We start from the raw sequence: 27,276 nt of genomic DNA on the forward strand, positions 1-27,276 counted from the left end.
ATGCTGAGGACGTGGCCATGGACAACTCTGAAAACAACCTTCCATCAATGATGAATGGAAGTTGGTGGAAAATACTGGTTACTTTGTCCTTCTAAGGACAGTTCTGCAGTGTCTCCCAAGGCTCCCCAGGGAGACTGAGCCACAGTTATTCTGAGCAGTAATCAGTTGCTTTACACAACTGACATTGACCCTCTTCCCTTCCTGGGCTCACAGCCTCACTCTCTGGGATCACTTCCTGTCAGTTTGGTTTCCCAGGAAACAAACCCTGAGGTTCTGAGATGTTATATACAGAAGACTTACTGGAGAGTACTTTCTCCATATGTGAAGACAGAAGAAGCAGGATTGGGCAGAGATAAAAGTTGAACCTAATATAATTGCACCTGAAGCCCCAAGTGACCCCACAGGGAGGGAGCTCCAGAGTTAAATGCCTTCAGACATTTCCCACACTGAGACAAAGAGGGCAGGTCTGCGTACTCCTGGCAGAGACTGCTCACTGAGTGTGGGCTGCTGCCAGGGAGGGGATGACCTCCCATGAGAAGCTCTCTTCAGCGGAGTGTATGTCCTGAATAGGGACTCACCTGAGAGCCAGCTGCAGCCTACACTCCTCGGTATAATGGAATGAGTATGTCATTCCTGAAGGGGGAATATAGTATGCATAATACAGCGCCCACTATACCTGCCAATAAACCACTTGCACTCAAATCTAGCTCTAACGTCAGCTTCTGTGGAAACCCAATGTATGGTTCAAAGCAACCATTTCCCTGCTGCCCCCTGTGGTGGGTGAGGTGTAAATGTAGATATAATTCACCTCTACTCTGACAGAGTTGACTTTGGGATCTCAGATTAATGCAAAGCATTGACACCTCTTTTTGAGCAGACAGACCGTGGTCCCACCATCTCTGAGATCCACAAATAACCTCAAGCCTAAAGGGCTGTGGTCATCAGGTCCCCCAGCTATTACGCTCCTTCGTTTCCTCTTAGATGTTGGCCAAGAAGCACCTTACTTTCTAATTAGCAATTTGCTGTTTCTAAGGAGTTTATAGGTAATTTCATTGATAGTTTGATTTGAACACCCCAACTTGACATTACTGTCAAGAATTTCTGATGAAAAAATTCTAGTGGCACCTAAGTGGCTCAGTAGGTTAAGTGTCCAACTCTTGAGTTCAGCTCGGGTCATGATCTCACAGTTTGTGAGTTCGAGCCCCGCATCGGGCTCTAGGCTGGCAGTGCGGAGCCTGCTTGGGATTCTCTCTCTCCCTCTCTCTCTCTCTCTCTCTCTCTCTCTCTCTCTGCCCTTCCCCTGCTTGCACTCTTTCTCAAAATAAATAATAAACTTAAAAAAATTTTTAAATCATAAATGAAGGATTTCTGGTAGTCAGTCAATAGTAAAATGAGCCATTTGGTCTTGAAAAATGCTGCACACCATTCGGTTCTTTGTAAAGCAGATCTTTACCACAAGGAGAAGGAGAAGGAGAAGGAGAAGGAGAGGGAGAGGGAGAGGGAGAGGGAGAGGGAGAGGGAGAGGGAGAGGGAGAGGGAGAGGGAGAGGGAGAGGGAGAGGGAGACGGAGAGGGAGACGGAGAGGGAGAGGGAGAGGGAGAAGAAGAAAGAAGAAGAAGAAGAAGAAGAAGAAGAAGAAGAAGAAGAAGAAGAAGAAGAAGGAGGAGGAGGAGGAGGAGGAGGAAGAGGAGGAGAAGGAGGAGGACTTTCTTGACTCCATGTCAAGAAAAGGAAAGATATATACCCTTATCTTTTTATACTACCAGGAATAAATGTCTGGCTGTCTGAGGAAAGGACTGTATAAAGGCAAGCTGTGTGGAAGGGATAAAATGCAGCTTTGTGGGGGTTCTTGCAGAGATTTGGAATATATGGCCTCAGCATATTCTGCGGCTGACACCTCAGAATCAATGCTCTGGGCATGAAACCATACAAGTGAGTATAACTCAAGATGTCAAAGTTTGCTGATCTCTTATTTTTTAAATAATATAACATATTTGGAAGAAAATAACAAAAAGTCACATAGTCAGTTTTACTCTCAGGTCTACTATAAGTTGAAAGCACCTCCCATTGTGCTGGGTAGTCATGCATGTTTTGCAAGCAGTTCTCATTTTGTGACTTCTAACAGCACTTGAAAAAAAGTTTTTTTGGGGGGAAGGGGTAGGGGCAGAGAGAGAGGGAGACACAGAATCCAAAGTTGGCTCCAGGCTCTGAGCTGCCAACCCAGAGCCTGATGTAGGGCTCGAACCCACGAAACTGTGAGATCATGACCTGAGCCAAAACCAAGAATTGGATGCTTAACTGACTGAGACACCCAGGCACCCTATTTTCCAGAAGCAGTTTGCGTTGCTGTCTTGCTGCCTTGCATCTTCCTCACTAAGCACTCCCTTGGTGTAACTCACACAGGTCTGACGCCAGTCCACTGGCTCACAATATGCAGCAAATCTATCAATATTTGAATACATGAAGAAAATCCCATGAAGATGCAACTTCAAAAATACTGGGAAAGATGGCATGAAAAATCAAGAAGAAGAATTAGGAAAAGACTTTGCGTGGCAGAGAAGTGATTTTTTCTGTTCAATATGACCTAGCTCCATATACTCTCCCCACCTTTTTTCCTTTAGATTTTAATGCCAATCAACCAGAACTGAAAATAAACCTGAATGGTTTAAAATCACATTTGCAACTTGTTCATCTCTGTTTTTCTTGTTTCCGTGATTTTATTTCAGTTTTTTAAAGGTTTATTTATTTTTTAGAGAGAGAGCACAGCGGGGAGGGGCAGAGAGAGAGAAAAGGACAGAGAATCTGAAATGGGCTCTGCACTGACAGCACAGAGCCCGATGCGGGGTTCGAACTCAGGGACCCTGAGATCATGACCTGAGCTGAAGTCGGACGCTCAACTGACCGAGTAACCCAGATGCCCCTTGTTTCTGTGATTTTAATAAGTTATTTGCTTTAACAACTCATCAGAAAAAAATTTTCAGGCAATAGGAGTCTCGCTGGATTAAGTCTGAATTTCACTCTCTATAAAGAAATCCATTTCGTGATGAATTTTTCAGCGGTGTGCCTATTATAGATCAAACCCTGTAGTGATGTTATATGTAAAGCAAATATTCCTCTCTCTCACTGAGTCATTGTAGTCATATTCATAGGAGCCTCCCCTTTGAGCGCTAACCGTGCACTAGATGTGCAACAGACACTGCCGGTGTGCAATCCGGATGCTCGTCCTCGGAGTCACTGACCAGTGCATGTAGGGCTGCACTTGATGGGGGTACACAGTGGGTGGCAGGGCTGAGAAGCAGAAGGAAATGGCAGAAAGGTTTTGACACTCATGCATTCAGCGGCCAGCAGCCTTGATTCAAAAGCCACGTGTCAGAGAGCAGATGAGTTTCTCCAAGAGGCACCTTTCAGACACACACTGGACTTTGCTGACCTCTCAAGGCTTCCTTGCCCAGCTCCGGTTCCCCATCCTCTTTGTCTTTTATTGCTAAAATCTCGTCCCAGGACCGGCCTCTTTTAACAGCACCCAGCTGGTGCACAGGAGACATATGGATTCCTGCGCAGGGGGGAAGTACAGTCCCCACCCCCTTCCTCCCTCCTCACTACACATGCCTTCCACTCCTGGCCAGGGTCTCCCAGCTGCACCAGTACCCCCTTGTATCCGCCTCACTTCTCAGGACATGCTTCAGGACCTTCCTGAACATTCTCACCTTGCCCCATACCATGATTGTGCATGACCACACACCTCTCCAGCACATCTCTGTGCATACCTTCTAGAGACTTCTCCCTTCTAATTTGAACTGGTCTTGGAGAACACACCCCTCGCTCCCTGACAGAAGAGAAAATGCTCCCCTACTGTCATGGGGCTGACACTCTTTTACTCCCATGAATGTTTCCCAAATCCTTTAGTCTTCTCTTATTATAGACCTATGGAGATGGGCGTTTGAAGGTCACAGTAAACCCTGGAGAGGCTCTCAGGCTCCTCCTCAGCTTTACCTTTCGAACGAAAGCGGATTCATCCCTCACCTATTGGTCTCTGCCTTGCAACTTCTGCAGGACGTGTTGTCTCCACTTCAACAAACTTCAGACTTCCAATCACACGAAATTTCAGCCCGCGCAGACTGGACACCCCTCAAGCATCCATGAATAGACGTCTGACGAAAGCGTGCATTGCCTTTGTCCTAAGTCGGTACATGACACCACTTAGGATTTTACTTGCCTGCGAGCATTTTTGTTTTCCAATAAGCATGTGAGTTGGACCCTTTGTTGAATTTTTAGAAGAGGAAGATCTTTTCGTGGCATGTCTCAGAATTGAAGAATCGCTTTCGTGACTTGGCCCCTGTTTGGAATCCTCACCCATAGCCCGCCTGCCATCTTCCTCTCAGCCTTAGGTGGCTGGTAGGGAATAGCACATCACACCCCTTTCCTCACAACCACAGAACTAATTCAAATTCAGCGAGACTCCCCAAATTGAAATCCAGAGCTTGCCTGACCTATCTAATGATTGTTCTCTTCAGCAGCACGCGAGCTCTGAAATGCAGTGTCTTGAGCCGGAGTCTGAGTGGCATTCATCCACATTTCTACTGCTTCCATTTAACAGAAAGTGGCAGGACAAAACCCTTAGTAAATGAGGTTCTGAATTGCCAGCATTTCTAAGAATAAGGGGCAAGTTTATTGGTCTCTGGGCATACTAAACTAAACACGTCGGGGGTGGGGGAGGGATAAAACCGTAATACAGAAACAACCATCTTGGAGAATTGGATGAGGGCAATTGGACAAAAGCCTGGAAATGTGTAAGGAATACATCACAGCACAATTCAGTCAGGGTCACCAGCATATTCATAATGGAGAAATCGCAGGGCAACTGTACCCCATTCATACAGCAATCAGAATGCTGGCCCTTCTCTCTGAGCCAACGTGCCCCGCTGTCTGAGAGGTTTACATACAGCAGGCTTGCTTAACAGGCAGCAGGCCCGGAGGTACCTGCTTTGAAAATGAACAGCCATGACAAGTATGGGAAATTGCATCATTGGTATGCTCCCACAGTAAATGACTTTCCCGAGGCAAATTTCATCGTTTGCCTCTTTATTTCAATAAGTAGAAAATATTTGTGGGCTCTTAATGTCCAAGAAGTGAGCTCAGGCTTTGAGAAAAGCAAAGATAAATATATGTTTCCTACATATTTCTCTTTCTAGCAGTCCTGAAAATAGCTGAAATCCAAGGCTACGCGCAGACATCAAAGCCTTCTGGATGATTCGTGGTCATCCAAAAATCTCATTCACCTCAACTGAACCCAGTGATATGTCCCCACCTTTCCAGTCCATGAAACTACAAAGCATCTTGATTTCCACTGACCTGGTGCTAAGGCCACAAGTCATAGAATTCTGTAGAATTCTATAAGCTTGATGAGGATAACGGATGGCCAGAATCTTCACAGATGTAATATTGATATCATGCATCTGGTTGCCTTATGGATGATCACTCTCCCCTTTCTCAAAAAAGACTGCCATGTTTGTAACTATTTCACTGGAGAGGGAAATCTTGGAGCAAGGAGAGATCTGGGAAACTCCAGACTATTTCCTTGTTTGGGTCAGAGAACTTATTCACCCTGAGTTCCTCTAGAGGATTCTCAGTTCACCGTGTCACCCAGTACTAACACATTGCCATATTACTGTCTTACGATGGTAGAACGGTGCTTTAAATGCTGCATATGTTACATCATGTCATTTTTACAACTTACCGAGGGAGAAGTTCTGCCCTGTTTTACAAATGCAAAAATAGAAATTCATAGAGGTAAGAATTATGTATGCTTGTGGAAGTGAGTAATTAGTAAAGTTAGGCCTAAAAATATAAATTTCATTTTGCAATGTAGTAGAAGTTAGAAAGTGACCCACTGCCTCTGTCAAGCCAGTTGATGGAACTCTAGGGGATCGTGGGTTAACCTTGAAGAAGGAAATGGGGTTTTCATGGAAGGAGCTTGAGCTCTGAGTAGGATAGAAACAGACAACACATTCCATATCTGTCTCAAAAGTCATTTGCCCCCCTGCACAAAACTTCACAGACTTTGTACTAAACCTTAGTGACCAAGGGGCTGCAAATCCAAACCAAGAGACACGTTGCTTTTGCGAGACGTCAGGGTGTAGGCACGAGTAACAAATTGTCAAACCAGCTGATGGTGGACACAGCATTCTCCCCACACCACACAGCTCCATCATCCTGCTGGTAATTCCAGAGATCAAGAATGTGCTACTTGGACACTCTCCAGGGACGCATCTGCAGTGGCAGTGGTAAGTGGTAGCAGAGGAACCAGGCATAGGGCCAAAATGGGAGAGTGAATTGATGATTACACTTGGAACTTAATAAGCCCTTCTCATGAACATCATTGCAACGTGCTCTAGAGACTCACAAAACTAAATGCAGACATTGCACAAAGGTTGGAGACTCTGCGACTACTGGTGGGGGCAAATGTCAAAGTAATAAGAGACTATTGCTCACTGACCCCATTCTAAGCCTTGAGATTATGCGGCCCGAGGTATGAAGCACAAGTCAGGCAGTGAGAGACTTCACTCATATGTGGAATCTAAAAAACAAAACAAAATACAAGACAAAAGAGAAACAAACTCATAGATACGGGGGCGGGGGGGAAATGTTGGTTACCCAAAGGGGTTGGAAGGTGGGAGGTTGAGGAAAATAGGTGAAGGGGATGAAAATATACAAGCTCTCAGTTATAAAACAAGTCATGGGGATGTAATACACATCATAGTCAATAGTCTTGTAAAAACTTTGTATGGTGACAGATGGTAGCTACTTATTGTGGGAATCATCTTATAATGTATAAAAGTATTACATCACTATGATACACACCTGAAACTAACGGGATATTGCATGGAAATGATACTTCAATTTTAAAAAGTGGTTCAAAGAACTCTGGAGATGGATAGTGTTTAAAGAAAACACCATCATCACCATCACCGTCATCATCATCACTATAACCAACAGGAAGACTTGCATGTGAGAGGATTATAAATATTTTTATAATTTAACATTTTAACGTTTCTATTAAAGAAAAAGAGTAAAGTGTGTTTAGGGCAGTTCAGTGTTTCGTGTCCTTGATTCTCCCTTCTTTTTACAGCCATTCGCCCCCGCCTTCCAGCACCTCAGCACAGGGTTCCCACACAGCAGAGGTCTTAGATGCTCGCTGAATGTGATTCTCTGTAGCTCTGCTCTAGATATAACCTCCACAAATCGGTAAACTCAAAGCACAGTCCAGGAGAATAATTCCTATGTTGTTGGAAAGCAAAAACTTTTCCTTGAACAGACTTCAAAGGAAAACCTCAGTGCAGCTGCAGCATATTAAGGGATCTTGCTTCATGTGGGTTATCCCCAAATCCACCTCCACACTATGGTCTGACTTGTAGTAATTCAGTCAGGAATAGGAGAATCAAAGACTTGATTCTCAAAGTGCAAGTGTACCTGACCATGTCCCTGAATGCCAGTGGCGGGACTATAATGCTCACTTATATAAATAACCCTCCAGGAAGAAAATAGTACTCATGTAACCAATAAAAGTGACTCCGTGGAGAATGGATTGCTTCACTTTAATCTTGGCAGCTATAGTTTATTAGAGAAGAATCCACGGTTGCACCGTGATTTTTTTTCCAACTATTTCCGTAGTTTTAGCATAAGTTTACTACAGATTTCCATCAATTCCCAGAGACTGAGACATAATGACCTGCATTCTTTGTTTTTAATAGACATGATATATTGGGAATTAAGTCTTGTTAATGCTTAAAGTACATTTTTGTTACTTACCTAAAGTTCCCTGGCTACAATTTTTTAGCTTCTGTTGAAATGGGACCAAAATATGGAACAAAATTTGTGTCACTAACTGACCAAATGTTTCAGCAGTAGAAGCATTTTTATTTTCTTTTCATGAAGCATGCATAACCACTATCAAAGTAATTAAGGTTTGTTATAGAAAATGTGAGAATATATTAAAAAAAGAAGAAAGTTGATAATCATCCATAGCCTCAGCATCTAGAAAGGTGACAATCAACCATCTTGCTATATTTCTTCAGAAACGTTTTGCTGAGTATTGTATTTATATAGCTGCAGTCTTGTCAAACTTAACAATTATTAGGTGCCTACCTTCTTGGAGGGAATGGGGTAGTTGATACATGATACAAAGTAACATAAGAACTGGGATTAGCATAGTTCATGCATTTTAATAGCTCCAATATATTTTTAAATAAAGAAAACATGCTAAATGTCATTAATTATTTCGGTAAATATTTACTAAGTCTCTACCACATCACCAGGCATTGGACGGGTGTATTTAATATCTAATCAAATGTTTTGTGGTTCATAATGGAATGTGTTTATTATGATGAGCATTGAGAACAATACCCAGAGCTATCTGTCTGTCTGGAGCATCTAATCATAATATGTATGTTGACTGTCTCAATCCTCTGGTTTGGGAAGGGTTATGAGTGGAGCATTTGACTTGTTCTATGCTCACCCTATGTCTTCCTGGTGCACACGAGGTCTGTTTAAATTTTTTGTAATGTTTATTTATTTTTGAGAGAGAGAGAGAGAAAATGACAGAGCGTGAGTGGGGGAGGGGCAGAGAGAGAGGGAGACACAGAATCGGAAGCAGGCTCCAGACTCTGAGCTGTCAGCCCAGACCCAGGCGCCCCTTTCTGGCCCTCATTTAGCAAATGTCACTCAATTGCTGCAGTTCTGAGTGGATGCGAACTTCTGCAGTGTAACCTTACCTTACATATTTGTACACACCTCCACCCTCCCATCAAAGTGTGCTATGTGGATTCAGAGAAAATTTGAAGCGATTGTCTTTAAGAAATGAGTGACATTAGGGGCGCCTGGGTGGCTCAGTCAGTTGAGCATCTGACTTTGGCTCAGTTCATGATCTCAGTTCATGGTTTCAAGCCCCGCATCAGGCTCTGTGCTGACAGCTCAGAGACCGGAGCCTGCTTCCGATTCTGTGTCTCCCTCTCTCTCTGCCCTTCCCCTGCTCGTGCTCTGTCTCCTTCTCAAAAATAAACATTTTTTAAAAATTAAAAAAAGAGAAATGAGTGGCATTAGCCCTTTATGGTTTGTTCCCCACTCCCTTCCTAAATTCTGTGAGGTCCCTTCTCATGTATTCATCACTTCTATAGTCATTCGATCAGTATTTTCAATACCTAATGCATTCCTGAAGACAAAAAATTGATAGGAAATACAGAGACATAGGAGTTGAATAGTTTTTGATAGGTCTATCTAATACGACAGAAAACTGACAGTAAATCCAAAATGGAAAATAGGTTTGACCCACTTTATGGGTGGTGGCTACTGGAATACTGTGAAGATTTGCAAAATGATGTTAGTGGCGGAACAGGGTGCTGCCTGTCAGATGGCCACAGCTGCCACGTGCAAGAGAGGGGCAAGTGGAAACTTCGGAATCGCGATTGGCAATACTTGTCCTCTATGCTTGAGAAAATTAAGAAAAGGTTTAAAATTCACGCTGTGCATATCTGTCTGCTTAAAACTAAGTTTCTCATTTTTTTGTCTTTTTTTTTCAAACTTAGATCACCATTTATATAAAGATTGACTGAATTTGGATTTCTGAACATTCCCAATAGACCATGTTATTGGTACATGATAATATCTGCATGCAACGAAGCATCATGTTGGAGCCACATTCAATAACAGGTGAGCCCATGCCTCGGTAAAACAAATGCTCTGTTCGTTCGCTCCAAATTCACGAAGTATAACATCCTAATGAGGTTGCTCCATGGTATACTACAGTGTGAAACGGTCATGACTAATTGTGGGGTTTATTTGCAGAAAGAATTTCTCTTCACTTTGCATCATGGCTGTAGCAGCGGTGGGGGGTGGGGGGTGCGGAATATAAAACACATCCCTGGATCTGTTAGCTCTTTATCCAATTTATCAAATCCGATTGGTTTAATTGGTATATTGCCAATTATGCACATCAATATCTGTCATCCTCACCTCTCCCCCAATTTCCCTCAATTGCTAAAAACATTATATAACTTTTAATTAGATAACTGATTAATTCAATTTGGATGAAGTACATTTGCTACCTAATGATAAAGAAGAAGTAATGAGGCTTCAAATCAAAAACACCCAACAACAAGGGAATCCTTCCAGCTCATTGGGCGTTCATTGTTGTGGAAAATGTACTGGAGTTTGTATTCACTCTCTGACGGAGGCTTTGTAGAGATACTTTTGCTTTTTTTTTATGTTTATTTATTTATTTTGAGAGAGCGAGAGAGAAAGAGCAGGGGAGGGGCAGAGAGAGAGGGAGAGGGAGAGAGAGAGAGAATCCCAAGCAGGCCCCACACTGTCAGCACAGAGCCTGATGTGGGGCTTGATGCCATGAACTGTGAGATCATGACCTGAGCCTAAATCAAGAGTCTGACGTGTAACCGCCTGAGCCATCCAGGCGGCCCCAGCAACCTTTGCTTCCCACAAATTCAAAAGGGATTCCCCCTAGAAAATCAGTGATTAAATTAAGGTCACATATATGTTATTTAAATAATAGTACCTATGTTTAAAGAGAGAGGGAGAGAGAGACCATTAAGAGAGCAAAAGTTTTGAATTACAATTAACATACAACCCTAAATACAATTCAACTTGGTTTTATCACCAACTTAGTAAATTTGTGATTCACATACTGGAATTTCAGAAATTAAAGTACAGAGCCTTGCAAGTCAAATTCTGCTAATGGACATTCTGCCAGAATGTATGTTGAACATGTCAACTAATATTAAACTTTCTTTCTCCTTTTCTATTATGGCTTTTGACTTTTATTTAGAAGAATATATCTTCTGGATGAAATAACATTGCATTACAATATCCTATTATTCCCCCCAGATGACTATTCTGTGGCAATATCAAACAACATGCTTCCTCACATTTTTGCCACTTACGGATTTACCATTTGGCAGTTCCTTTCTGGTTTAAAAGGCATCCTTGAAAAGTTCTGTGGACATTAAAGGCATACAAGACATGGCCTCTTGTGTCACTGAAAATCCATTGATGGATATAATTATCCAAGTGTAATGTTCTGCCAACCAAAAGAAAGTTATGAAGAATGTTGGAAAATTTCCAACAATGACTGCTAAAATTTAGTCTAAAGAGTAATTGCTTTGAGTGTCTCTTGAAAATGCAGCTTCTAGATGCATCCAAAATTCTAATACTATATATCTGGATGTTATCATCAATCTCCATAAAGCCTAACAAATCCAAAAATCCAAATAAAATAGTCTTTGATCTTGAACACTGTTCTTTCTTATATAGTGTCTAGAAAAAATGCCATTAGGAAGCATTGCTATTTTTATGAATTTATAGCATTCAATCCAAGTAAAAAAAGCATATATAAGATGTTGACACCACATTAAGACAGATACTTTAAGCACTATGACTCCTAAAACTATGTTAAGAAAATGTCTTCTGTAGTACTTGCTATAGAAATGCCAAAGGTGCCTCCAGGACAAGAAATCTGTATTTTTTTAAATGTTTGTTTGTTTATATATAGAGAGAGTGCACATGCAGGGGAGGTGCAGAAAGAGGGTGAGAGAGAATCCCAAACAGGCTCCATGCTGTCAGTGCAGAGCCTAACACTGGGCTTGATCTCATGAACCATGAGATCATGACATGAGCCAAAACCAAGAGTCAGATGCTTAACCACCTGAGCCACCTAGGCATCCCAAGAAATCTGTATTTTTAATAAGCTCCTTCCTGCCCTCATCAGGTAAGTCTGGGCAACTTTCGGATAGAGAGATCAGTGAATCTTTATAGACACGCAGAAAATTTCAAGTTGAGAAATTTCACGCACGGGTGACAATGCAAGATACATTCTAAAAAAGTACATAGATGAATTTATCTGGAGTGTAAGTCACCAGCTATACAGTGACCTGGAAATGGAAAGGTAAATTGTAGACACAGGGCCTATAGTGTGGGCCATGAGGAGCTTTGACATTTGGAGCAGGTGAACGCCACGACCGGAAGTGTGCATGAAGAACTGTGGGTGGTTGGACAGGAGTGGAAACAAAACAGATGCAGACGATGGTTTTGGAACAAGTGTAACCCACATTTGGCAGAAAACAGTGACCTGGAGAAGGGAGAAAGAAAAGCAGAAGCCAATTAGAGACAAAGGTCCCGGTGAATCTGTTTCCAGTCCTGCAGTCCTCACATCTGTGCAGGACTGGCCTCCACAGAGAAGAGCCCCCTCAAGAACACACCGTATAATGGAGGGTCCTTCTCACTGTCTTTCCCTTTGAGAAGATTTGCTTTGTCTCTTTGCCTGAAGGTTGGCTCTTCCATCAACGTGCCCAGGCTCTCACTACTGAAGTCTTAATCAGAAAAATGGCAAGTATCTATATTCCTGGACACAATCAAATGTTTCTGAAAGAACCCCTTTATCTGTTTTTGATTGTCAGGCAAAGAACAGCTTTTGCTTTCCAATTTCAGTTTGTGGACTGCTCAAGTGATACTTAACCTCAGAATAGAGACATTTTCTAAAATGTCACAAAGGACAGATTGGAAATGTCTTAATCACATTTGGTTCCACTCCACCACTTGAATTTATTTTCCAGCATTCATTTTTAATGTCACATTTTCATAAGATGTGATATATTGAAAAAAAAAATTCTCAGGCTGAAGTCAGAAAATGAAAATGTTGATCCTAATCCTTGCCTCTTATTCAGTGCAGTACATCAGCCACGTGCCAGGAAGTGTGTGAGGGTCTGGGAAAGAGGACACATGAGGCAGTTTTTACCTTCAGGAAGCATGCCGTCTGGAAGGGGAGAGAGAGAAATGTGAACATGGAATTGCAATATCATGTGATAAATGGTCAGGCATAAGTTTGCACACAGTGTTCTAGGAGCGCGGATGAGGAGCCTAATGACTTTGGGTGAAGGCTGTGGGAGAAGATGGCTGAGCTGAGCTGAAAGTCAAGGGAAAGACAAGAGCAATGGGCTGGAGGGTGTTCCCTGCAGGGACAACCATGAGCAGAGCTGACAAGCAGCATAGCATGTGCAGTGGTTTCTCCTTGCTGTAGGATACAACACCGCTTCCTTGCAAAAGTGGTCTTAGATGGAGCTGGAAACACAGGAAGGAGGAGGACCACAGAGGTCTTTGAGTGCCCTTCCCAGAGCCTTTGAATCTGTCCTGAAGACACAGGGAGCCATTGAAGGGTTTTAAGCAGAGAATCATACTCTGCAATCTGTCTTAGATGCATCACTATGAGAGAAAGGTGAAATACTAAATCTACAAATGGACAATGGCCAGACCATATGCAAAAAATAAAATTCTGACCCACAACCTGCAGCATCTTGCCCAGGAAAGCAACCACTTATGTATAATAAACAGCCTAGGCTGCTATAGGTCATACTTATAAAAAGACAGACTGCTATCCCCAGTAACAACCCAAAACTCAAACAATAGCTTCTATAAAATTGGCCCAAAGTGGTCAGGACTTGATTAATAACTGACAGTTTTTCTAATTTGTATGTCCCTACTTCCAGCTTAGGACCAACCAGGCAAAACTAAATATGTTCCCCTAACCACAGGATGCCTTGTTTAGAGTTAGCTTGTCTCCAGCTTCCTGATGCCAAAAGCCTACAATCAGGGCATACCTGATGTTTCCTCATTTTTCCTTTATAAAGCTTTCTCACTCTTCTGCCTGTCTCTAGTCTCTGCCCAAATGTCCGTGGTGATGACTGACTTCCTTGCTATAGCAAGCTCTCAATAAATAACCTTTGCTTTTCTCATTTGGTTAGTTTTCATTTATCTTTACCAAGATCAAGAATAGACTACAAGCACTAAAGAAGAGTAAACCTGGAAGTGGGGGGAGGGGCGATCAGATAAGAGGTAATCATAACCAATAATAAAGCAACAACTATAACATGTTCTAAGCATTTACTATGTATCTGTACCACACTAACCACTTTCCCTCTTAGAATTTTACTGAATTCTTGAAACAGCCTGTTACACTATGTGACATCATCTCAAATATGCTATGAGACCGAGAAAGAGAAATTTTCATTTCTTGATGTTTACATCCAGTTAGTTGTAGTTACTAGGTCTTTCTGACAACAAGGCATATACCCTAAGAATTCTGCAAGCTGCTTTAACACCAAAGTCAACGTAGAGTCAGGGCTTACACTCACTCAAGGACTTCATTACATTTCTGTGTAACTCAGATGTGAGATAAAAATGATTATATGGTAAAATTTATTTGGGAAAAAATGAGAATTTGGAAACTGATAGGATACGGCTGATGGACTGAATAAAGAATCCAAGGTAAATCCATGCCCTGAGTGATGGTTGATCCCCAACCCCACCCTGTTTACTGTTGCCCCCCCGGACCTCCCCCACCCACATACAAGCTTTGAGAGAGAGGAACAAGGGCTTTAGGGGCTAACTCTCACTGGGGCATTGGGCTAGTCATCAATTTCATCCATAAAATGGCAAGAATGACTGTCTTGCCTATCTCCCATGACTGTTTTCCATATCAAATAAAATAATGGATATAAAAATACTGAAAAGCTATACACAGACACTGGTTTCACATAATTTCTGGTAATATAGAAAATACTTTGTGACACATCTGGTGATAAATTAGAAGAGTTCCATTGTTTTTCAAACTTAAATTCAAACTCAAAGAATTTAATATGAATATTTATCACACAGGTGACTTAATGATCACTTTTTAAAAATTGTTTAAAGTTTTTTTTTTTTTTTTTTGAGAGAGCGAGAGTGCACAAGCAGGAGAGGGGAAGAGAGAGAGAGAGAGGCAGAACCAGAATCCGAAGCTGGCTATAAGCTCTCAGCTGTCAGTGCAGAGCCCGATGGGGGCTCAAACTCATGAACCGTGAGATCATGACCTGAGCCGAAGTCAGACATTTAACCAACTGAGCCACCCAGGAGCCCTGATTTAATAATCACTTTTATTTTGTATGATCACTTCTGTCTTTTGTTTTCACACTAAAGACCTAAGAAATTGCCTGAAAATGTTGTTGCCTTTCTAGCAAGTAAACACAGCTGAGACTTCTTACATAAGAGTATGTAAAATGTCAAATCTCACTTGGCCAATACTCTTTGTAACATCAGGAAAATAATGTAGTCTAAAAGATATAAGCATGCAGAACCATTCAAAGAATAAAATTTTGCCTCAAAGTAGCCACGATGCTTCAGTTTCCTTTCTGCTTCTTGACTATTTAGCCTGCCTTCCTTGTCACAACATGGTCCTTATTTTTCAAAAGAGTAAACCTATTTTTCAAAAGAGATAGATTTAAATATAAATATCTGTTCTGGGGTGCCTGGGTGGCTCAGTCAGTTAAGTTTCCAACTTCAGCTCAGGTCATGATTTTGTGGTTCATGAGTTCAAGCCCCATGTCGGGCTCTGTGTTGACAGTTCAGAGCCTGGAGCCTGCTTCAGATTCTGTGTCTCCCTCTCTCTCTCTGCCTCTCTCCAGCTTACACTCTTTCTATATCTCAAAAATAAATAAAAATATTTTTTTTAATTATGAAAAAATAAATATAAATATCTGTTCATATAAATTTTGGTATGTAAGTATAGTTATATAATATTTTCCACACTAAGTAAAAAATATAAAAGTAAATACACACACCCATTCCTTTCTTTGGAATTCAATAGTCAAATCAGGACTGCTTATAAAATGCGATGAAAATCAGACACTTGGAATACAAAGAGACAATATGCTAAAATTGCCTTTAGGAACTACTCTGTAGGTAACTTTGGACTTACTGGTCTGAACTCTGTGTTCTGTGAATCCTTTCCCTTCTTGTCTTGGCCAGATAGATCTTAAAGGCAAAGCCACGTCATATACAAAGTGGTATCAGAGGATTCGAATGGTGACTACAGCAATGAACCCCTACTACATACCAAGATCTGCACCATTCCACTTAAAAAAATCTTATCTCATTGGGGTACCTGGGTGGCTCAGTCTGTTGGGCGTCTAACTTCAGCTCAGGTCATGATCTCGCAGTTCATGAGTTCGAGCCCCATGTCAGGCTCTGTGCTGACAGCTCAGAGCCTGGAGCCCACTTCAGAATCTGTGTCTCCCTCTCTCTCTCTCTGCCCCTCCCCTGCTTGTGCTCTCTCTCTCTGTCTCTATCTCAAAAATAAATAAACATTAAAAAATAAAGTTTTTGCTTAAAAAATAAACCAAAAAATTTTGTTTTAATCTTATCTCATTTAGTCTTAATAACCCTAAAATCTAAATACTATTATTCCCCCAATGTATAGCTAAGGAAACAGAATAAGGAAGTTGAGCAGTTAGCTAAATTTCACATAGCTAGTAAATTGTGAAGCAGACGTGTGAACCATTCATCAGTTAGGATAGGTAAGTTAGGCTGCAGCAAAAAATAAACCCAAAATTTCAGTGACTTAACATGATGAAAGCGTATTTCTCTTTCATGCTGTATGTCTATCATGAGCTGATAGCAGGGGTCTGCCCAACAGTTTGTCAAGAATCCAGGCTGATGGACCATCTACCATCCCTAGTTCATCATTACTTTTCTTTTCTTATTTTAGACATAGAGAGAGATCACGAGTGTGGGAGAGGGGCAGAGGAAGAGAGAGAGAGAATCCCAATCAGGCTCCATGATCAGAGTGGGCCCCAAAGTGGGGCTCAATCCCACAACTCTGTGTTCTTGACCTGAGCCAAAATCAAGAGTCAGACATTCAACCAAATAAGCCACCCAGGCACCCCTCTAGTTCACCATTTCTTTTAAGACAACAGAAGATCTTGAAATAGTAATTAAGTGCTTCAGCATAAAATGAACAATGCCAACTAATTTCCCAGAGCTTATGACATGATCCCATGGCTAACTCCCAAAGAGGTCAGGACATGCAATTCAGAAAGCTGGAAACATCTGGGGAGGAGCAGTAGCAACCATCATAAATCATATCTATTCAGAACCTGTAGTAGTGCTCTTTCCATTATACTGGGTCAAACAAAACAATTATTCCACAAGGCATCTGGGTCTTTGACAGCATAAACATAAAATTTCCATTTGGAGTCTATAAATTTTACTATGTATTATAATTTTCTGGTCTCTTTTGAATTAAACAAGAACCTCTTAATATAAAGATCTAACTGAATCAGAGAGATCATTCCATAAACATTGTTATCACCTGCATTGGGTTTTTTACTGCCATGTAATAAACTGCCACAAACTTAGTGGTCTAAAATGATACATATTACCTCACAGGTTCTGTGGGTTAGGAGTCCGAGCATAGTTTAGCCGGTCGCTGTATATAGTGTTTCACAAGACTGCAGTCAAGGTGATGGCCAGAGTGTGTTTTCATTTGGAGGCTTGACTGGGGAAGAATCTCTTTCCAACTGAATGGCATTCAGCAGGCATCGGTGGTATAGTGGCAAGCATAGCTGCCTTCCAAACTGAATGACACATTTGACAGAATCCATTTTCTTGGCAATGTATGACTGAGGGCCCTGGCTTTTTGCAGATTGTGGCCTTAAGCTCTACAGGCCACTCACAGTTTCCTGCCACATGTCCCTCAACATAGGCAGTTCAGAACATGACACCTTGCTTCTTCAATTTCATTAAGAGAGGCTCTCACAGTCTGCTCAGACAGATTCTTATCTAATGTAATAACATCATAGGAGTAAAATCCCATCACCTGTACCATATAATCTTGGTTAGAATCAAGTTATAGGTTCCACGTTCATTGATAAGGAGATTTCAAATAGATACGGACACCAGAAAGCAGAAATTATCAGGGATCACATTACATATCCATCAGATCAACAAAGAGCTCAAATATGAAAACTGGTTCCTTGCATGATGTCTCATCTACCCAAGTTGTCTTTGACTTCTACTATGTAGATCTCTGTTGCTATACCTCTATTCATTATATAACTCTGTAACTCTTTATAAGCTAACCATCTCTTACTTAATAATAGCTATAAATATTCATAATTAAACCTAAAATGTCTTAGTCTTTAAAGTGCATTAGTCTTTAAAGGAATCTCATTTTCTTTTTCTCTTTCTCTTTCTCCCAGACACTTTAATCTTTAAAGTTCTTGGGTTTTTTTTTTTTTTTAAATAAAATCATTAGTGATATTTCTGGTCTCAGGTCCAACATGTAAAGTTCTCAGAAATTATCACTCCATGCTAAGAAAGACCTGGACAATGACTTTTCATGAGTCCATCAAAGAAATGGAGTTGCAGTGTGAATAACCACCCCAAAATCTGGAGAGACAGAGCATATAGAGAGGCTCAGTTGAGGTCACCTTACCTGGAGCAGAGGCCACTAGAGCTATTAACCAATAGGAGAACTTAAATGGTGATTTTGATAAATTGCTGGAGCAGGTGGGAACCTGTGTGTGCCCTCCTGGTAGGCACAGGTTGTGGGCCAAGGTAATGTGGGCTTTACCTTCAGAAACAATACCAGGGTCTCATGGTGAAGGTCCAAGAAGTTCATCGTGGCTCTGGCGGGGGGTAAGGGGCAAGGAAAGAGTAATCCTTGAAAAACACACAGGATCCTTCTTAACAAAGGCCTACTTGTTGGGGTAAAGGACTGTGCAGAGCATTATTCTTTATTCCTCCCACTTTAGCCTCTCTGTTGCAACTAAGGAAGGAAAAGCAAAAAAAATAAAAATAAAAATATACTCAATGGGACAACAGGGATTCAAGGAAATAGAACAGAGGTCAGTGGGGCTGGAGGGGAACACCAGAGAAACATTTATGAAGGTTACAACATGCAAGAATAGGTAATACACAGCATGATGATGCAGAGAAATGGAAACTCTAAGATAAAGTATCAAAAGGAAATGGTAGAAATAACAAACATACAAACAGAAAGGAAGGATACCTTTTACAGGTTTACCAGTAGTCCTGACAAGGCCAAGGAAAGGATCAGAGAACTGCAAGATAGGTCAATAGAAATTTTTCAAACATAAATGCAAAGAGGGAAAAAGATGGGGGGCTGGGAGGGGAGAACAAAATTTCAAGACCTGTAGAATGATTTACAAATGTCTAACATAGATATGATTGAAATACCAGAGGAGAAAAAGTCTGGAAAGCAGTCTGGGAAGACAGGAATCTTAACTATAGAGGGAAAAGAATAAGAAGTTATTCAGACATCTTGTCAGAAATGATGTAAACAAGAAGAGAGTGAAATGAAACACCCCACCAACTTAGAATTCTATATCCAGGGAAATTGTTTTTAAAAACTGATGGGGAAATAAAGACTTTCTTAAATGTACCAAACTGAGGGAATCCATCACCAGGAGATCTTCTTTCAATAAATGTTAAAAGTTCTTCAAGTAGAAAAAAAAAGGATGTATGTAAGAGAGTTGGAACTACCTGAGAAAAATAGGTGTGTCAATAAGAAATAAATGAGGGTAAAATAAAAAATTTCATTTTTATTATCCTTAATATATCTAAAAGGTGCATTTCTGTTTAAAGAGATAAAAGTAATAATGTATTGGGTGGTTATAGTACATGGATAAGTGAAATGAATGACATCCATGTCACAAAGGATGTGAAGGAGGGACTGGGAATATTTTGTTACATTGTATCATCACTAAACAGAGAGCAGCACAGTGTTATTAGAATGAGTATTTATGTTAGCTGACCTATGATCATGCCAACCAGTAGGTTATTTTAAAGTATAACTGATATGCTAAGAGAAGAGATAAAACTGAATTATATAAATACTCGATTAGGCCCAGAGAAGGGAGAAGAAAACAAAACATAAATATTCAGTTAATGGAGAAAAATTACGAACAGGGTAGATATCAATCCAACACTATCAACGCTATAGCAATGAAAATACAGGTCATTAGCCTAGATAGGAAAACAAGACTCAAATATATGTGTTCTAAAAAGACAAACTCTGAAGACTCGGATAAAAGTAAAGGGATAGAGAAAGATATACCATTCTTTCACTAAGCAAAAGAAAGCTGGAGTGGCTATGTTAATCTTAGACAAATCATACTTCAGAACAAGAAAGATTATCCATATTAAGGAGGAGCTTTACATAAGAATAAAGTGGTCAATGCTATGAAAAGATATAACAATCTCAAGGGTTTATGTACCTAATAGCTGAATGTCAAAATACATGAGAGAAAAACCCATAGAACTGAAAGGGGAAATAGATAATCCCACTACTAGAGTTGGAGACTTCAATACCTCCCGTCAATAATTCATAGATCAAGCAGACAGAAAATCAGTAAGGATACAGAGGTCTTGAAAAAGTACTCTCAGTGATTTCTAATCTAATTGATATTTATAGAATATTCTACCCAACAAGCACATTATTTTCAAGCTTGCATGCAATATTCACCAATATAGAGAAGATGAGATTCTGGGCCTGGCAACACACCTTAACCAATTAACAAAATGGAAATCATAAAAAGTATGTTCTTACTCTACAATGGAATTAGACTAGAAATCAATAATAGAAAGAGAGTGGCAAAATTCCAAAATAACTGGGGATTAAACAATATACTTCTAACACCTGGATCAAAGAATAAGTCTTAAGAGGATGACATAATATATTCAGCTAAGTGAAAATGAAAATACAAGTTAGTATTTGTGAGATGCAGCAAAACGAGTGCTTAGATGGAAATTCATACCATTAAGTACATATGTCAATAATAATTAAAATATAAAATAAAGGACGTAGCCTACATCTTAGGAAACTAAAACAGTAAGATAAAATCAAGCCTAATGAAGCAGAACAAAATAAAAAGTAGCTGAGAACTTGGAATAAGAACCTTTTAACACTGAATATGTGCTCAGACCTTCATATCATATTAGAGTTTCCACAATGACATAAAAACTAACTTATATATACTTTTAGTATTTACATATCAAATTTTGTAGCAATTTTTACAAATATAGATGCCTTATATGTATGGGATCTATACATATCATGATACATACCCTATCATTGACATCTTACATTAGTATAGTACATTTTGTCACAATTAATGAATATTTTTTTAATTTTTTAACGTTTATTTATTTTTGAGAGGAGAGAGAGAGAGAGAGCAGGGGAGATGCAGAGAGAGAGGGAAACACAGAATTCAAAGCAGGCTCCAGGTTCTGAGCTGTTCAGTACAGAGCCCGATGCAGGGCTCAAACTCAGGAACTATGAGATCATGACCTGAGCCGTAGTAGGACGCTTAACTGACTGAGCACCCAGGCACCTCAATGAACTAATATTAATATATTATTATTACCCTCTTTCACTGGTGGTGGGAAAACAAACTGGTGCAGTCCCTCTGGAAAATAGTGTGTAGGTTCCTCAAAAACTTAAAAATAGAATTACCCTACGACCCAGCAACAGCACTACAGGGAATTTATCCAAAGGATACATGAGTGCTGATTCATAGGGGCACAAGTACCCCAATGTTTATAGCAAGGCTATCAACAATAGCCAAAGTATGGAAACAGCTCGAATGTCCACCAACTGATGAATGGTAAAAGAGCAAAACTAATGGATTGAAAACAGGAAACAATAAATCAAGTCAAGGAAACCAAAGTCTTGTTCTTTGAACAGATTGATAAAATGTACAAATCTCCAGCCAGGCTGACCAGGGGAAAGAGAAGACACAAATTATTAAAATCAGAAATGAAATTCTGAGAAGTGCATTGTAATTCTTGAGAATTGCTAATTCAGTTGAGCCTAGGATTGGGCAAAGTTTTCTTAAACGCAATAGCAAAAGCACAGGCAACAAAAAAATACATCAACTGGACTTCACCAAAATTAAAAGTTTTGTGCTTCAAAAGACACCATCAGTAAAGTGACAAAACAACCACAGAATGGGAGAAAATCTCTGCAAATCATGTATTTGACAAGAGACTTATAGCTATGATACATAATGAACACTTATCACTCAATTAAAAAAAAGACAAAGCAATTTTTTAATGTTTTATTTTATTTTTATTGTTGAGAGACAGCGTGAGCATGTCAGGAGCAGAGAGAGGAGACCCAGAATCTGAAGCAGGCTTCAGGTTCTGAGCTGTCTTCCCAGAGCCTGATGTGGGGCTTGGAACTGTCCAGGAGATCACGGCCTGAGCTGAAGTCGGACACTTACCCTACCGAGCCACCCGGGCGCTCCAAAGACAACCCATTTTTTAAATGGACATAGAATTTGAATAGAGATTTCTCTAAAGAAGGTTTTTAATTGACTAATAAGCACATGGAAAGGTATTCAACATTATTAGCCCTCAGTGAAACACAAATCAAAACCACAGTGAGATATTCCACTTCACACCCACTTAGGATGGCTAGAAGACAGCCAAGGAGATGGAGATACAGAGGTTAGTATACTGATGGTAGCAATATGCAATGATGCCCTTTGGAAAAAAGTCTGGCTTTTCCTCAAAGGCTAACCAGAGTTACCATGTGACCCAGCAAACCTATTCCTAGTTACATACCCCCCCAAAATAAAAACAAATATAAGCAAAAGTGTCTGTACATGAATATTCATAGTAGCATTGTTCATTGTAGCCAAAAAAAGTGTCAGTTGATGAATAGATAAATAAAGGTGATATATCAATATAATGGAATATCATTCAGTAATAGAAAAGGTCTGCCTTTTGTTGATACTGAAATATTCTACAAGATGGATGAACCTTAAAAATACGATTCTATGTGAAAGAAGCCAGCCACAGAGGGTCACATATATATGATTCCATTTACATGAAATGTTCAGAATAGTCAAATCTATAGAGACAGAGGTGGTTTCGTGGTTTTGTAAGGCTGGGAGTGATGAGAAGATTGGGGACAGGGAGTGATGGTCAAGGTGCACAGGTTTCTTATTGAGGCTGAAAATGTTGCAAAACTGAGTATGGCAATGGATGCACAATTGTAGGAATACACCAAAAGCCATGGAATTGTACACTTCCAATGGGTAAATTGGATGCTGTATGAATTATATCTCAGTAAACGATGTTTGGAAAAAAGCAGGGTCCTAACAAAAGTGCCCAGTGAAGTGCTTAGAACAGTGCCTGAAACAAAGTTAAATGCTATGCATATTTGCTAAATAAATAATCCTGTATACATACCACTTTAAAAAAAAGAAAGAAAAAAATCACAGAGTCTTCGGACTTGGACTTCAGAGGGAGGTAGTTTGTCTTCATCTGACAAGTGGGGGCATTCAGCACTCCGATTTGGGAACTGAAGCAATTTTCCTTTTCTCATATCAGGAATTGAAATATTTTCAAGAACTAGACCTCTACTCTTCCTGATTTCTATTCCAGGGCTCTTTGCTCTGGACTGGACAGCACAATTTTTTTTTTGGGGGGGGGAGGGCTTATTTTCAATCCACTACCCATATTATGGCCAGGCTGATATAGAAGGTAAGTTTTTGGTTTATCTTCAGGATTCATCTATGAAACACAGTTGTACATGGATTGGTACACTCAACTACATTCAGAGCTGCACCAAATATGATGTGGAAATATTTGTTAAATTTTTGTTTACTAGAGCCCTTTTAAGTATGCAATGATTTATGCTGGAGAGTATTGAAATGATATTGTTTAACGATAATTTTATGGATTTAAGTTGTTCTGTTTTGAAGTGTGGCTGAGTAGCAATTGAAATCTGAATTTCAAGTAGCCACCTATCACAAAAACTATTTTGACTGAGCTTACAAATTGCAGCATGTGTCTAAAATGATGTTCTAGTTATTTCCTTCTTACTATAACAATCCTGTGGTTTCTAGATATTGAAGTCATGATGCATAATGATAAAGACCTTAGAAGACAGAAGGGGATAAATGTGAAACCTCATGTTTTTTAATATTGTCTTTATTAGCCAAAAGAAGCTGTTTGATGAAAAGGATTGAAATGGCTTCAGCTTTGAGATGTCAAACTGAGAAAGGTTTTCTTTTCTCTCTTTTTTTTCACCGAAAATGTGACTTTATATTAATTATCTTATGGATTGTCTTAATTAGATCTCAAATGAGACGTTCTGGTGCGTTTTTACAAATACTGCTAATTACAGTCTTTATGTGGTCTACTCTAATCTTAAAAATTAGTGGAAAATATTATAATAAATAATAAATACTACTGCTTTCTTAATCACTATGGCTGAAATTTAGGCACAGTGATAATTCTGAAATAGTATAATTAAAGTTTAAGATTGATTAATGAATATACTGGCTTTTTTTCTCTAGCAGTAATATCTATCCCACTGAAGCAACAATAATGAGTCATGGCTGCAGCTGACATTTACAGAAGTTATCTATCTATTCTGCTCACAAACAGGAATATGTCAGAATTATGCTAGAAAAGGAGGACCTACGCACATATTCTCATCTCTGTTAAGTTGCTGTGCATTTTTCCTTGAAGAAAAAATTTATATTTTACAGTCCTTATATCACAAAACTCCTTCACCTATTAAAATTTTTTCTATCTTGTATCTTTACATTTTTATGTTTTATGTAATTTACCTGTAATGACTCATTGAGGCTAACGAATCTGAAGATCTTTTGTAACTTTAAACTTAGAAAAATTCATAAACAATAAATAATTAATTTGAACTGTAATGCTCCCTAGCAAATATAGCACTTTATAACTAGATAATATTTCTTTGACTGTGTAGAAGTGTGGAACTCTTTAGACTGTCTGGAAATGTGCTTTTCATAGGAAAAGCTTACTTACTAACTAGCTATGTGACCTTAGGTAAACCCCTCCACAGACAATACCATTCACTGCAAGACAGATTTTCTAAAGATAAGAGAAGCGTACTCAGCAAGCCAAAATCCACCTCGGTGACTCTGTGGTTCTAGAAGCGTGTTCAAAATCTTAGGTTAGTTAGCAGTGGACTGAAAGCAGTGAGGATTTCAAAGGAAAAAACCAAACCACAAACCTTGTATTTGAAGTCTGCTTGTGACTTTTAGCAGCTGCTGGTCTTCTGGGTCAATTACAGAATTCTTTTGAAATCCAGTTTCCTTGCATAAAAAATAATGCTAACACCCAAGTAATAGCATCTCTTCAAGTTGATGAGAGTTTTTTAAAGTTTTTTGTTTTGTTTGTTTTTTTACTTTTATTCATTTTTGAGGGACAGAGAGAGAGCGCGAGCAAGGGAGGGGAGAGAGAGGGAGACAGAATCCAAAGCAGGCTCCAGGCTCCGAGCTGCCAGCACACAGCCACAGAGCCAGGTGCAGGGCTCACACCCACAAACTGTGAGATCATGACCTGAGCGGAAGTCAAACGCTTAACCACTTAACTGAATGAGCCACCCAAGCGCCTCAATGATTATTTTATAAAGCAGTATTCTGCCTCTCTGCCAGCCCCTTGGGTCACTCCTCTGCATAGCTGGCTGATGGCATAGTCTGCCTATCCTGCTAAAGGATAAACTGCCTCCCCCAACCCCAGCCCCAAGAAGTGCAGTCAGAGGCTCCCCACTCTCCCTCTCATTCCAGAGATGTTATTTACACCCATGGTTTCATAACCTATAAATAGTTGAAAATCTGAAATCCAGCACTGAACATTGAAGTCAGGGGGTGCATGACAATATATATGTATATAAATTCTAATAACAATAAAAGACATCATGTCATTAGTGAAATAAATGAAAAAATGAATACCCATAAAGTTTTAACAGAGAGAAGGATAATATGTAGTAAGAGACCCTCCATCATTCTTGCTTCCTGCTGTATGAGATACTCCTTTGACAAAATGTTGTGATCAAATTAGTTTCATAAACGTCCCATATTGTATTCTCCTACATTGACATCAGAAAACCAAAGGCTCTAAGGAACACTCCAATGTAGAAATGCCAGCTTTGTTCAACTAGAATTTCAAAAATTATTTGGTGACTGAAATTATTAATATGTAGTACCTATTAATATATTGCACCATATAGCTTAGGAAATGTTGTCAAGACCTGTTCTTTTTAAAAACTTTGATTTACACCTGAAAAAGTCAATGGATTTAAATACCATTGTTCATATCATCCAGTCTAAGGGAAGCACAGTTGGAACTCCCATTGCTCATAGACTGTAAATTCAGCGGATAATTTGATCTGAATTCTCTGCTCCCATTTGGAAGAAATACCAGCTCATACCTTGCAATGAATGAAGATTGCAATATTTCTTCTGTAATATATCACTGAAGAATATCATCATCTTTTTGGAACTGGGCTTTTCCCATAATCTGTATAATAAAGAGCGAGAAAAAATATATACTGAATTTTAATGGGTTTTTTTTCACATGGTAGAACCATAGATAACCAGTCTCCCTTTTTCATGACTAATACACACTTGAATGTGTGTATTCTTACCAAACACAAATACAAATATTCTTTATATAAATGTAACTATCTGTATGGTTGAATTGTATCTTCCAAAATTCATATGCTAAGGTCCTAACCTCCTTCATATGTGACTATATTTGGAGAAAGGGTATTTTTTTTTCATTTAATCCTTTTTTTTTCAGTTTTGATTGATTGATTGTGTGTGTGTGTGTGTGTGTGTGTGTGTGTGTGTGTGTGTGTGTGACAGAGAGAGAGAGAGAGAGAGAGAGAGAGAGAGAGAGACTGCAAGTGGGGTAGGGAGAGAGAGAGAGGGAGACAGAGAATCCCAAGCAGGCTCTGCACTGGCAGTGCAGAGCCCGATGCAGGGTTTGAACTCATGAACGGTGAGATCACGGCCTGAGCTAAAGTCAGGTGCTTAACCGACTGAGCCACCCAGGTGCCCCTGGAGAGAGGGTAGTTAAACAGGTAATTAAGGTTAAATGAAGTCATGAAGGTGGACCCTAATCCAATATGACTAATGTCTTCATAAGAACAGCAGATGAGGACACAGATCCATAGAGAGAAGACCGTGTGAAGACACAGGGAGAGGGCCATCATTTACATACCAAGGAAAAAGACCTCGGAAGAAACAAACCCTGCTGACTTGGAGCCTCCAGAATTGTGAAAAAAAGGACTTTTTGTTAAGCCGTACAGTCTGGTATTTGTCAGGGTAGCCAGCACAGACTAATATGCCATCCGTGTAAAAATGATACTTGACTAGATGAAAGTTAACATAGAACTGAATTTCAACTGGAAAATTGAAATGGAAATTGAAAAAGTTATACACCTGTATCAGCGAAAGATTTAAACACAGAGAGCACAATGGTACCACCACAGTGACCCCATTATCCTTGGCACCCAGCTTCAGTCTGAAGAGGAACCCATGCAGTATCAGCTCTAGCATTTTAGACTTTTTTTCAAACCTTTGCGTTGTGCATAACTGGGCA

At 39.9% G+C, this 27,276-nt stretch overlaps 1 long non-coding RNA gene across 1 annotated transcript in view; it reads right to left on the bottom strand.

The window, feature by feature from the left end:
• Positions 1 to 27,276, bottom strand: part of LOC147575772 (uncharacterized) — a 278,295-nt gene that overhangs the window by 113,148 nt on the left and 137,871 nt on the right. Inside the window, exon 2 of the long non-coding RNA XR_015241962.1 lies at positions 26,102 to 26,190. This is a non-coding gene — a long non-coding RNA (uncharacterized LOC147575772). The remainder of the gene's footprint in view (positions 1 to 26,101; positions 26,191 to 27,276) is intronic.

Source organism: Puma concolor, chromosome D2 (genome assembly GCF_028749965.1).
Source record: "Puma concolor isolate L17-30 chromosome D2, mPumCon1.1.hap2, whole genome shotgun sequence".
NCBI lineage: Eukaryota > Metazoa > Chordata > Mammalia > Carnivora > Felidae > Puma > Puma concolor.